The sequence below is a fragment of the Leptonychotes weddellii genome, chromosome 5 (genome assembly GCF_054177405.1).
Source record: "Leptonychotes weddellii isolate Sample4059 chromosome 5, ASM5417740v2, whole genome shotgun sequence".
Taxonomy (NCBI): domain Eukaryota; kingdom Metazoa; phylum Chordata; class Mammalia; order Carnivora; family Phocidae; genus Leptonychotes; species Leptonychotes weddellii.
This window is the reverse complement of record NC_138373.1, coordinates 104,571,846-104,585,994: the sequence shown is the minus strand read 5'-3', so window position 1 is coordinate 104,585,994 and position 14,149 is coordinate 104,571,846.

Genomic DNA, 14,149 nt, shown 5'->3' with positions numbered 1-14,149 from the left:
AACGACTGCCTTCAGCTCAGGTCATGATCCTGGAGTCCCAGGATTGAGTCCTCCCCACTGAGCAGGGAGCCTGCTTCTCCCTCTCCCACTCCCCCTGCTTGTGCTCTCTCTCTCTCTGACAAATAAATAAATAAATTAATTAATTAATAAAATCTTTTTAAAAAATCTTCAAAATTCTTAAATCATCTCCATTTGAGAAATATTTTTAAGAGGTCAGAAAGACAAGACCTAGTATCAGTTAATCACCAGCTTTTCTCCAGCTTTATAAGCTAATGCTTCTACTCTTCTTTTTTTTTTTTTAAGTAAGCTCTACATACAGCGTGGGGCTTGAACTCACAACCCTGAGATCAGGAGTCACATGCTCTACTGACTAAGCCAGCCAGGTGCTCCTACTCTCCTAGTCTCAAAATTCAACCTTTCAATCTCTAGATACAATATGACAGTCTCCCTCCTGCTTCCTCTCTTCCATCAGCATTTATGGAGCTCCTAATATGTGTAATTCCTTTCCCTGCCTTCGAAGAGTTTAAGAATTAAACAGTCATCCCTCATCCGAGGCATAACCCTGCTCCAGGGCCTTGGCACCTGCTGTCCCCTTTTGCCTCAGAGTTCATCTATCTACATGGTTTGTTCCCTCATTGACTTTAGATTTCTGTTCAGATGTCACCTCCTTAGTGAAACTTTCCTTGAATATTCTACTTAAAATTACATTTTTAAAAAAGATTTTATTTATTTATTTGACAGAGAGAGGCACAGTGAGAGAGGGAACACAAGCAGGAGGGGTGGGAGAGGGAGAAGCAGGCTTCTAGCGGAGCAGGGAGCTTGACGCGGGGCACGATCCTAGGACCCATGGATCATGACCTGAGCCGAAGGCAGATGCTTAACCGACTGAGCCACCCAGGTGCCCCTAAAATTACATTTTCACCTTTGGTTCTTGCCCTTGCTATTCTATTGTCTGCCCTGTTTTTCTCCATGGCACGTGTAAGTATCTGGCATAGTCTATATTTCAGTCTCTTATCATCTATCTATCTATCTATCATCTATCAATATATTTATTTAATTTTTTTTCTGTTTCACCCAACTAGAATGTAAGTTCTGGGAGCAGAGATTTTGTATCACTGCTTCCTAAAATGGAATGTGGTACTTACTGGCTGGATAATGTTGAGTGAATTGTTAATGAGCTCCAGGTAGTAGTTGACTGGCTCTCAGTCACATAACTCGGTGGAGTCAAAGCCAAATTTCAGCCATCTTCCTCTGGCTCTTAACCACAGACGTAGCCTGCTTCTGTTGTCACACATACATAATTCATAGGTGTGTGAGTGTTAGGGCCGTTTTATGATCTGTATGCTCTGGATCTACTGCTTGCAGGAAGGGTGAAGCCATGCGTAGGTTCGGATACCCATCTTGCCCTTGACCTGGGGAAATCATGTTTTCATCAAACAGGAAACGAGGATATTGGGAATACCTACCTGGGTAGGTTGCAGTGTTGGAACAGGTTTTGTTTTGTTTTGGTTTTGGTTTTTGGTTTAGAGCGGTCAGTGTATTCAAGTGGCCAGATTCCACGGGACTGGGGAAGGAAAATGGTACCATCACAGGTAGGCCATGGGCTGAGGAGCTAAAAGCTGGGTGGGGCACCTATGATATGGCAGCTCTTGAGGTTGATGGTAAGAGCCTTTTTAGGAAAGTAGATGAAAGGGAGCAAGCTACAGGAAGGTCAGAATTTGCCTAAACACTTGGAATTTTTCTTATGCACCTTAGGTCCTCATTTGGCTAGTTCTCTTCTGTTTATGTACCTTAAAAATATTTTCCTTATTTCAAAATAATAATAATATAATAGTTACAGAGAACTTCCATATACTCTTTACCTAAATTTGTCGATTTTTCACACTTTGACAAATTTTCTTTATCATTCTTTTATATATGTACTATAACATGTTTTTTTCTGAACCGTTTGAGAGTTGGTTTCATACAATATGCCCCTTTATCTCTCATACTCTCGTGCATATTTCCTAAGAAGAAGAATATTTTTTTTTAAAGATTTTATTTATTTATTTGAGAGAGAGAGAACACATGAGAGGGGATAGGGTCAGAGGACGAAGCAGACTCCCCGCCGAGCAGGGAGCCCCATGCGGGACTCGATCCCGGGACTCCAGGATCATGACCTGAGCCGAAGGCAGTCGCTCAACCAACTGAGCCACCCAGGCGCCCAAGAAGAATATTTTTTTTAATTTAAATTCAATTAGCCAACATAAGAAGAATGTTATCTTAAATATAACCATGGCACAATTATCAAATTCAGGAAGTTTAAAATTGACACTATACTTTAAAGTCCGTTATTCCAAAATTGTCAATTTTCCCAATAGTGCCCATTATGGCATTTTCCCTCTCATACGAGATCCCAGGCCAGGATCATGTATCACATTTTGTTGTCATATTTCTGTTTCCTTAAACTAAAGTAAACTAAACTTAACTGAAATAGTTCTTCAGCCTTCTTTGTCATTAAGGACATTAACATTTTTAAAGAATACAGGCCAGTCATTCTATAGAATGTTCATCTATTTGTTTTTCCTGATGTTTCCTCTTGACTGGATTCAGGTTCTGCATTCTGAGCTGGAATATGATGTAAATCATGTGTGTTCTTTTCAGGGAAGTCAACCCCAAGGTCCACAATGTCCATCTGCTTCTTATTGGTGATGTAATTTGATCAAGGTCAAAATTGATCAAGGGGTTGTCTGGTTTCCCCACAGTATAGTTACTATTTTCCCCTTTGCAACTAATAAACAATCTATGAGGAGACATTCTGAGAATACACATATATCCTGCTCCGCTTTATTCCCCGCCTAGACTTAGTATCCCCTCGTGCGTGATCCTTGCCCAAACCAACTTTCACCATAAAGGTTGCAAAATGGTGATTTTCTAACTCTATCAATCCCTCCACGTTTATCACTTGGCATTTAACTGCAAAGGAGAACCCTCCTTTCTCCTCATTCATTCATCTATTTACTATCAATATGGGCCTTTGTTTTATCCAGTAAGTTATAATCCATTTCTATCCTTATTTTAATACTCAAATTGTACCATTTTTGACCATAAGAAACCCCTTTAATCTGGCTCCCGGGTCCTTTCACCCTGACTTTTTTTTTCTCTTAGCACTGCCTCTGTTCCTGGCACAACAAAAATGTTCCAGGCTTATCTTATGCTTCCTCTGCTCCACTTGGAATCAGCCATGTCTTCAAGGAAACCTGATTCCTTTTTGTGGAGAATGGCATTTAGAGACTGCCATCTTGGGGCGCCTGGGTGGTTCAGTCAGTTAAGCGTCCGACTCTTGATTTTGGCTCAGGTCATGATCTCAGGGTTGTGGGATCAAGTGCTATGTGCTCAGTACAGAGTCTGCTTATCCCTCTTCCTCTGCTCCTCCCCACCCCCACACGCACACTCATTCTCTCTCTCTCTCTCAAATAAATAAATAAGTAAAAATCTTAAAAAAAGAAAAAAAAGAAACCATGATCTAGGCACCAGGTATGTTCATAGCTACTGGATAGATTTATGGACTTCTGAATTTTAAACTAACATCCTTTTGGATCTCCCAATCCATCTTAATTGTGCTAAGGGAAACAAAGGGCCAGAGCTTTAAAGGGGGGAAGTGATGTTCTCCTGGGAGATATCACAGGGGCCGTAGAGAAAATGGATTAATAACCCAGGATGGTAGGTGGGGGGTGAGGTAGTGAGTTGGGGTGCTTGATTCTTCTCTTTTTTTTAAGAGAGGTTTTTAAATTTTTTTTTTTTTTTTTAAAGATTTTATTTATTTGACAGAGAGAGACACAGCGAGAGAGGGAACACAAGCAGGGGGAGTGGGAGAAGGAGAAACAGGCCTCCCGCTGAGCAGGGAGCCCGATGCGGGGCTCGATCCCAGGACCCCGGGATCATGACCTGAGCCGAAGGCAGACACCCAACGACTGAGCCACCCAGGCACCCCGAGGTTTTTAAATGTTAAATGAAGTACCTTGAAGGTCGGGCTTTGTATAAAGAAGGCAACATTCTCTCAACCCCTGGTTTAGTGTTGGCATTATAAGTTTCCTAGAATAATAGGTCATGGAGTCGAAAGGCCTGCCAAGTACTCACTTGATACGACCTTAGCCTTTAGGCAGATTTTTTAACCTGTATTTTACAAATAAGGCAGCTGAGGCTGGGCAAAGCTAAGGTTCTTACAAAGTCACAAAAGTGTCTCTTAAGCAGAAGATGTAGTTTATTCTAAAGAGGAATACCATTTGTTTGTACAAGACACCATCTCTTCAACTTTATCCCCGCAAACGCAACAATTCTGTGCTTTCTTTTCTAGACTATTTTGTCACTTCTTGAGATCCAGTTTCCACATGTTAGAAGAATCCAGTAGTCTGATGACCTAGTTTTGAAAAATTCCTGAAGTTCATTTTTAGCAAATTCTCTGGTGCCAACATAATTAGCTTGCACATTTCCTTAGTTTGTAGCATGTGATTTTTAGTTTTTTTTTCTTATAACCACATACATTTTAAAGTTGGATGAGAGGTTTAAGTGTTTTTAATGTCAACTGGAGGTATTTTGCTGCTGTTCCCTTCTGCCAAGGAAGATAGACTGGAGGGTTATATATATCAGGTACTGATACTGGGATTTCTTTGGGGGAAGATTTTAAACTACACATTCAATTTCTTTAACAGATGAGGGCTGTTGAGGGCTGTTTCTTCTTGAGTAAGGTTTGGTAATTTTTGCCTTTCAAAAAAATAGTTTATTTTCCTCTAAGTTTCAGGATTTATTGATATAAACTTGTTTCCTTATTACCTCTTTAATATCTGTAGAATCTGTAGTATTGTTACCTGTTTCTCATTCCTGATACTGATGACTTGTGTCTTCTCTCTTTTTTTTCTGTTCAGTTTAGTTAGAGGTTTCTTGTTTATTGATCTTCTCAAAGAACCAGCTTTGGTATTGCTGAGTTTCTTAATTGTTTTTCTTACTTGATTTCTGCTCTTCACTTTATCCAAGTGAATTTTCCAGATTGGCAATATTCAGTGCATCCTGTCACACAGTGATGCTGAAAGAGTAACATGTCCTGAGGAAAATGGAAGCTTTGCTTACTACAAAACTGTAGTAATCAACATAATGTGGTCTACAATATAGACATGCAGACCAAAGAAATAGATTGAGAATCCAGAAATAAGCCATCACATTTACAACCAATTGATTTTTGGGAAAAGAATAGTCTTTTCAACAAATGGTGTTGGGACAACTGGATATCCATATGCAGAAGAATGAAGTTGAACCCCTTTATCACATCATACACAAAAATTAACTCATATGAATTATAGAACTAAACCTAAGAGCTAAAAACTATAAAGCTCTTGGAAGAAAATAGAGGAATATATCTTAGTGAGCTTGGGTTAGGCTAAGTCTTCTTACATATGACACCAAAAGCACAAGCAACCAAAGAAAAAACAGATTAATTGGACCTCATCAAAATTTAAAACTTGTGGGGCACCTGGGTGGCTCAGTCGTTAAGCGTCTGTCTTCGGCTCAGGTCATGATCCCAGGGTCCTGGGATCGAGCATTGGGCTCCCTGCTCTGCGGGAAGCCTGCTTCTCCCTCTCCCACTCCCCCTGCTTGTGTTCCCTCTCTCGCTGTGTCTCCCTCTGTCAAATAAATACATTAAAAAAAAAAAATTAAAAAAAAATTTAAAACTTGTGCTTCAAAGGACACCATCAAGAATGTGCAAAGACAATGTGTAGAATGGAAGAAGATATTTGCAAATTATATATCTGATAAAGGACTTATATCTGGAATAGTTGAAGCCCTCTTACAACTTAATAATAAAAGACAAATTATCCAAATCAAAAATGGACAAGGGATCTGAGTAGACATTTCCCCAGAGAAGATATACATATGGCCAAAAAGCACATGACAAGATGCCCAACATCATTAGTCATCAGGGAAATGCAAATCAAAACCACAATGAGATACCACTTCATACCCACTAAGATAGTTATAACAAAAAAAAAGAGAAATAGCACATGTTGGTAAGGATGTAAAGAAATTGGAACCCTCATACACTGCTGGTGGAATTGTAAACTTGTGCAGCCACGGGTGCCTGGGTGGCTCAGTTGGTTGAGCGACTGCCTTCGGCTCAGGTCATGGTCCTGGAGTCCTGGGATCGAGTCCCGCGTCGGGCTCCCTGCTCGGCGGGGGGTCTGCTTCTCCCTCTGGCCCTCCCCCCCCTCATGCTGTTTCTCTCTCTCTCTCAAATAAATAAATGGATAAATAAAATCTTAAAAAAAAAAAACAAAACTTGTGCAGCCACTTTGGAAAACAGTCTGGCAGTTCCTCAAAGGTTAAATATAGAGTCATCATATGACCCAGGAATTCCATTCCCAGGTATATACCTAAGAGAAATGAAAACATACATCTGCACAAAAACATGTGTGCAAATGTTCATGGCAGCATTATTCATAATAGCGCCAAAGCGGAAACAATCCGAATGTTCATTGTATTGATCAGGGTTCTCCAGAGAAACAGAACCAAGAGGGCATATATAGATATATATAAGAGGAGCTTTATTATAGTAATTGGTTCACCTGGTTATGAAGGTTGCCATCTGCAAGCTGGAGGGCCAGGGAAGCCCTGGTATAACTCATTCTGAGTCCAAAGGCCTGAGAACCGGGGAGCCGCTGGTATAACTCCTAGCAAGAGGTCAAAGGCCCAAGAACCAGGAGCTCTGATGTCTGAGGACAGGAAAAGACATATTCCAGCTCAAGAAGGGAATTTGCCCTTCCCTTGCCTTTCTGTTCCATTTGGGCCCTTAAAAGATTGGTTGATGCCTGCCCACATTGCTGAGAGAGGATCTCTCTACTCAGCCTACCAAATCAAATGCTAATCTCTTCTAGAACACTCTCACAGACACACCCAGAAATAATGTTCTACCCCCTATCTGGGTATCCCTTAGCCTAGTCAGATTGGAACATAAAATGAACCATCATATTCATCAACTGATGAATGAGTAAATAGAATGTGGGATATCCATACAATGGAATGTTCTTGACCACACAAACGGATGATGAACTGCTATATGCTACAAAATGGTTTAACTTTGAAAACTGTATGCTAAAAAAAAGAAGCCAATCTCAGAAGACCATATATGGTATGTTTCCATTTATTTGAAATATCCAGATTAGAAAGTAGATTTGTGGCTGCCCAAAGCAGGAGGTTTAGAGGGGAATGGAAAGTGATTTCTAATGGGTACAAGGTTTTGGGGGGCAGTGATGAAAATGTACTAAAATGAATTGTGGTAATGGTTACACAAATCTGTGAACATATTAAGACCATTGACTTGTACCCTTTAAGTGGGTGAATGGAACGGTATATGAATTATATTTGAATAATCCTGAAGTATATATCTTTGAATAAAGCTGATAAACTATGTATGTATACATCTGTCCTTCTAAGATCAGGAACAAGACAGAGAGGTCCATACTCACTCCTTCTGATTAACACTGTACTTGAAGTTCTAGCTAGGTAATAAGGCAAGGAAAAAAAGACCTAAAAATTAGAAAGGAAAAAGTAAAATTGTTTTTATTTGCAGGTGAAATGATCATCTATGTAGCAAATTCTAATGAGCCTACGAAAATGCTACTAGAACTAGTTTAGCAAGGTTGCAAGATACAAGATCAATATACAAAAATTAATTTTATTTCTGTACACCAGCAACAAACTATTGGAAGTGGAAATTAAAAGACAATATCATTTACAGTATCATCAAAAAAGAAGAGAATTATGTAAGGACAACTCTGATGAAAGATGTGCAAATCCCATACACTGAAAACTAAAAAATATTGGTAAGAGAAATTAAATAAGACTTAAATGGAGAGATATACAATGTTTATTGCTGAAAGGCCTAGTATTGCTGAGACGTTAATTCTTCCCAAACTTATTTATAGATTCAGTGTAATCTCAATAGAAATCCCAGCATGGTTTTTGTAGAAATTACAGTTGATTCTAAAATGCATGTGGAAATGCAAGTGATCTGGGATAGCCAAAACAAACTTTATTTTTTTAAAAAGATTTTATTAATCCACTTGAGAGAGAGAGCGCGCTCGAGAGAGAGCAAGCACAAATAGGGGAGGGGTAGAAGGAGAGGGAGGAGGCTCCGTGCTGAACAGGGAGCCCTATGCAGGCCTCAATTCCAGGACCCTGGGATCACAACCTGAGCCGAAGGCAGACGCTTAACTGACTGAGCCACCCAGGCCCCCCCAAAAACAACTTTAAAAAAGAAAAAATGTGGGGGCACCTGGGTGGCTCGGTCAGTTAAGCATCTGACTCTTGATTTCTGCTCAGGTCATGATCTCAGAGTTGTGGGATCAAGTCCCAGGTCTAGCCCTATGAGGGGCTCCGCACTCAGTGGGGAGTCTGCTTGAAGATTCTCTCCCTCTGCCCCTCCCCCCACTCACACACGGGTGTGTGCTCTCTCTATCTCTCTAAAATAAATAAATATTTTTTTAAAAAAAGATTTTATTTATTCATTTATTTGAGAGAGAGAGAGATGAGTGGGCGGGAGGGGCGGAGGGAGAAGGAGAAGCAGGCTTCCCACTGAGCAGGGAGCCCGATGCGGGACTGGATCCCAGGACCCTGGGATCATGACCCTAGCCAAAGGCAAACACCTAACCAACTGAGCCACCCAGGTGCCCCTAAAATAAATAAATCTTAAAAAAAAAAAAAAAGTGTGTGCTACACAGGTATCAGCATAAATTTACATATTTAAATGTTGCATCATTTACATATCTTAAAACAGTGATGAATAAAATAGAATGAGAATTATAGCATAAATTACATGATATAAATTAAAAAGATAAAGTCCAACACTGTATTTTTCAAGAATACATATAGATTTGTCATGTACTAGAGTGGATCCCTAGGTGAAAAAGAAGACGACAGGAAGGCATGAGCACTGGTAACCCATACTAAACTATGAAGAGACACCTTTGTAGACACATGATTAACACAAAAGTGAAAGGAGGTGACAAAACAGCCACAGTGAGTGGACACTTTTTCCAGGAGTTTGGCTACGACAGGAAGCTGAGAAGTGGGACAGCTTGATGAGAATGTGGGGTGGAGAGGGGAAAGTTAGAGATGGGACTCGTGCTAATGGGAACATCTGGGAGAGAGGAGAAAGGAGGGGGCGGAGCCTGGAACTCATAAAAGGATTGTTTGTGTTTGGTAGTGTTTGAGGTGGTGAGACAGGAGAGAATTGCCCATGATGCGAGGAAGGCCTATGTCTGCAGCTAGTGGGATGGACTTGGAGTGGGGGAAATCTAGAGTGTGTGTTTTGGGTGGATCTATAGAGTTGGAGATGGATGGTGGGAAAAGAGAGAAGAAATGAAGTTTTTCAGGACATGTGGGTGGCTCTGTCTGTTAAGCGTCTCCTTTCAGCTCAGATCACCATCCCAGGGCGCTGGGATTGAGTCCCTCATTGGGGGAGCAAGGAGCCTGCTTCTCCCTCTGCTTGTCCCTTCCCCTGCTTGTGTGTGTGCGCGCACTCTCTCTCTCTCTTTCTGACAAATAAATAAATAAAATCTTAAAAAAAGAAATGAAGTTGTTCTTTTGGAGAGTGGGAAGGGAGTCCTCCAGATGAATAGGATCATTGGACATTGCTGAAATGTCCATTTGAGTTCTGTGTTTCAGAAGTGTGGAGTGTGTGTTATAGGAGGGGTGCTCCAAACAGCAGCGCAAGGGGGGACTAACATGGGAGGGAGAAACTCCAACTAGTGGGGTATGAGATGTTATGAGGGCTGCAGACCACTGGGCCAGCACAGATTAGGAAGGGGACCACAGAAGAGGGGAGTGGGTGTTATATGGGGATCCCAGGACAAGCAAGGAGATTTGGAGAAAAGACCAGACAAATCAAAGGGGTGAAGGGAAGGTGTTTGAGGCAGAGGATGGGCACAGAGTTTGAGGGGCACAGGTAGGGCAGCAGCGAAGAGACCCCAGACAGGAAGACAAGGTGGTTCCTAGCCCAGGAGGAGAGCCGTGCTGGGTGGGACAATGGCCCAGAGTCCTCCCTGCCTCACCTGCAGACCCCCACTCCAGGTGCTACGTCCCCACTGACGTCCTGGAGGGAGAGCTGGTGGGGCCCTGCTGCCACCCTCTGGGTACCAGGGGAAAACAAGGTACCACGAAGGGTCCTGAGCCTGTGCAAAGGAGAGGCTTTCTGGTCTGACCCACCTCTACTCCACTTCGGTTCAGCCCGAAGGTGTTCTGCTCTGGGCACGTTTGGCCTTCGGCCACTGCCCGCTTCTCAGACCAGGGGTCAGGGCAGTGAAGCACCTGAGAGGGCTTTGGTGGACGAGGAGGCCTGGATGGAGCCTCAAGACTATGAGTAAGTTGAAGAACCCAAGGCAAAATGAGGAGATAATACCTCCCTGACATTGGATTAATTTCCTTACCGTAAAAAAGCTATAATTTTGAGGAAGAAGAAGGACAACTAATGCAGTGGTTGCTAGACCAGCAGCATCAGCGTTTCTTGGGAATTCTCAGGCCACGCCCTAGAGGTAATGAATCAGAAACTCCGGGGTGGGGCTCAACTGCTCCTAGCAAGCCCTGGAGGTGATTCTAGTGCGTGCTCAAGTTTGACAGTCACTGTTCTAAGGGAATTTCCACTCCCAACACTTGCCTCTCCTTAACCATAGTGCTGCTGGAGCCAGGGGCTGGGTGTGCAAGTGAGGGCTTGAACTTGGAGTTAGTAAGGGGAAGGCCTAATGAGGAGACCTGATGAGGAGCTTCCTCATTCTCACCATGTAGGAGTTTGGAGACCAGCTTTGGAGAGCCCCTGGGCAGAGGTCAGGACCATGGGGGATCCTGAAAAAACATGACTCAGATGACCCTGGCTTTACAGGGATGAGGTCATTATAGCTGTTTTTCCTGCATACCAGACAGCAATAGGAACCACTGAAGAGTTATAAGACAACTTAAGAAAATATTAGGAGCACTTAAAGAGATTCAAGTGGTGTACCAAAAAATACTTCCTGGAACTAAAGAAACGTTATTTCAACAACAACAACAACAAATTAGTATATGCATCGAAAGAGAAAAGTCTGGTCGCTGCTGAGACTGAAATTAGTGGCTTGGAAGAACAAGTGGAAAACATATTTCAAAGCATGGAGCAAAGAATACAAAGAGATGGAAACAACGAGGCAAATATGAGACTTGGAGAATAGATCCAGTAGTCCTAACATTTAAATGTATTAGCTCCAAAAGAACGAAAAGGCATAGATGGAAGAGAGGTAATAATTTAAAAATAGAAGAATACTTCAGTGACTTGAAAGAAAGATCTCAGCTTGCCGACTGAAAGGGCACAGGAAGACACAAAAAAAGGAAAGAAAAGAAAAGGCAGACATCTCAGCATGAAACTCTGAATTTCAAGATTAAAGAAAAACATTTTCAAGTTTCTAGACAGAAAGAGCAAGTTCTTTTTTTTTTTTTAAGATTTTATTTATTTATTTGAGAGAGAGAGAATGAGAGAGAGCACATGAGATGGGGGAGGGTCAGAGGGAGAAGCAGACTCCCCGCCGAGCAGGGAGCCCGATGCGGGACTCGATCCCGGGACTCCAGGATCATGACCTGAGCCGGAGGCAGTCGCTTAACCAACTGAGCCACCCAGGCGCCCCAAGAGCAAGTTCTGTACAAAGGGAAAGGCACCAAATTGACCCAGGACTCTTCATCTGCGGCACCGGCAGCTAAACGTGGGGACAGTGAAAGAAAGGGACCAGCTGCCCAGGGACCTCATCCCCAGCTGGGAAAGCTTTCACCTGTCAGAGCAAAAGAAAGGTATTTAGAGCTATAAAGAGTATCTCAAGCTCCTATCTTACCTGAGGAAAATACTCAAGAGAAAACTCGGCTAGGGAATAGAGAAGTCAAGGTAGAGGAAGACAAGGGGGAGGAAAAACCTGCAGTGAGCGGGACACTTGGCCAAATATCAAGCTGTTAAATGCTCATGGAGCTGGACAGACACTTAATTATATCTAGGACCCTAAGTACTGTGCTCTCTCAGCCACACCCAGGGATGGGACGCAGAGTAGGAGAGATCAAAGTATTCTGAAGGTCTCTCTTACCGGGGTAGAAGTGGCAGTAAAATAAAACATCTTAATGGAAGAAATAATTGGTATATTTATTTTTTATTTTTTTTAAAGATTTTATTTATTTATTTGAGAGAAGGAGAATGAGAGAGAGAGAGAGCGTGAGGGGGGCAGGGTCAGAGGGAGAAGCAGACTCCCCGCAGAGCAGGGAGCCCGATGCGGGACTCGATCCCGGAACTCCAGGATCATGACCTGAGCCAACGGCAGTCGCCTAACCAACTGAGCCACCCAGGCGCCTGGTATATTTTTTTTTTTTAAGTTTTTATTTATTTGAGAGACAGAGGGAGAGCAGGAGCAGGGGGAGCAGCAGAGGGAGAAGCAGACTCCCCACCGAGCAGGGAGCCCGATGATCAAGGACCTGAGCTGAAAGCAGATGCTTAACCAACTGAGCCACCCAGGCGCCCCATAATTGGTTTTTAAAAAAATGATGGTAAAGAAGTAGGTATTGGATTATCAATAATCCAATAGGAAGGAAGGTAGGTAACTATCAAGGGATTGGAAGAGTGTATTGAACTTCCAAAACAACAAGGGAGTAGGGGAAATGGAGAATAGCAGCAACTTGCTCTGGGATGATGAAAGCACATACGATACAATGTAAGATACAACACATAACACAGTGAAACCAAATGTGCCATTCATTCCATTTTGGGAATCATAAGTAATTCAAAAGAAGACAAAATCAGTTGATTCGCATATACAAAAATCAGTTGATTTCAAAGTGTTAGCAATGAACAATCAGAAATTGAAATTAAGAAAACAATAGCATTAAAACATGAAATACTGAGAGACAAATCTGACAAAAGATGTGCAAATTCTGCGTGCTTAAAACTATGAAATGTTGCTGTGATAAACTAGAGAAGACCTAAATAAGGGGAGAGACTTACAGGCTAACGGGTGCCAAGACTCCATTTTAAGATGTCAGTTCAATACAAATCGATGTACAGATTCAAGGTGCAATCCCCAATCAAAATCCCAGCGGACTTCTCTCTCTCTCTCTCTTTTTTTTTTTTAAATTCACAAGCTGGTTCTGAAATTTATATGGCAGTTCAAAAGAACTAATAGCGAAAACAACTTTGAAAAAGAGTAAGGTTGGAAGACTGAAACTACATGTTTCAAGACTTATTATAAAGTTGCTGTAATCAAGACAGTATGGTGTTGGTATAAAGAAAGACCAAAACAAAAAATCAGCGGAGCAGAAAGAAAGTTCAGAAATAGATCTACAGTTGCAAAGACAATTCAGTGGAGAAAAGGTAGCCTTTTCAACAAATGGTACAAGAACAATTGGATACACACACACACAAATGAAACTTAACCTATACTTCACATTATATACAAAACTTAGCTCAAAATAAATCACATAGCTGAATATAAAACAAAAATCTATAAAACTTCTAGAATAAAACATAGAAGAACATCTTTGTGACCTCAAGTTAGGCAAAGATTTTTTAGATACCACACCGAAACTATGAAAAGGAAAAAAAAAACCTGATCAATTGGATTTAATTAAAATTAAAATCTTCTGCTCTGTGAAAGAAACTGTTAAGGATACAAAAAGGACAAGCCACAGACTGGGAGAAAATATTTGTAGATCAATCACCTATCTGTTAAAGGACTTGTATCCAGAATACATAAAGAACTCTCAAAATGCAGTAATAAAAACCCAACAACCCAATTTAAAAAGGAGCAAAATGTTTGAATAGACACTTTGCCAAAGAATATATACTGGTGATAAATAAGCACATGAAAAGACACTTAGCCTCATTAGTCATTATAGAAACAGAAAGGAAAACCAAAGTGAGATACTACTATGGCTAAAATGCAAAAGACTGACCATAGCAAGTGTTGACAAGGATGAGGAACAACTGGAACTTTCATAAACCACTGGTAGGAATGTATAATGGTGCAACCACCTTGAAAAGTTAGATACACCTACCATGTGATTCAGACATTCTACTCCTAGGTATTTACCCCCCCAAAATGAAAGCCCATATTCACACAGACTT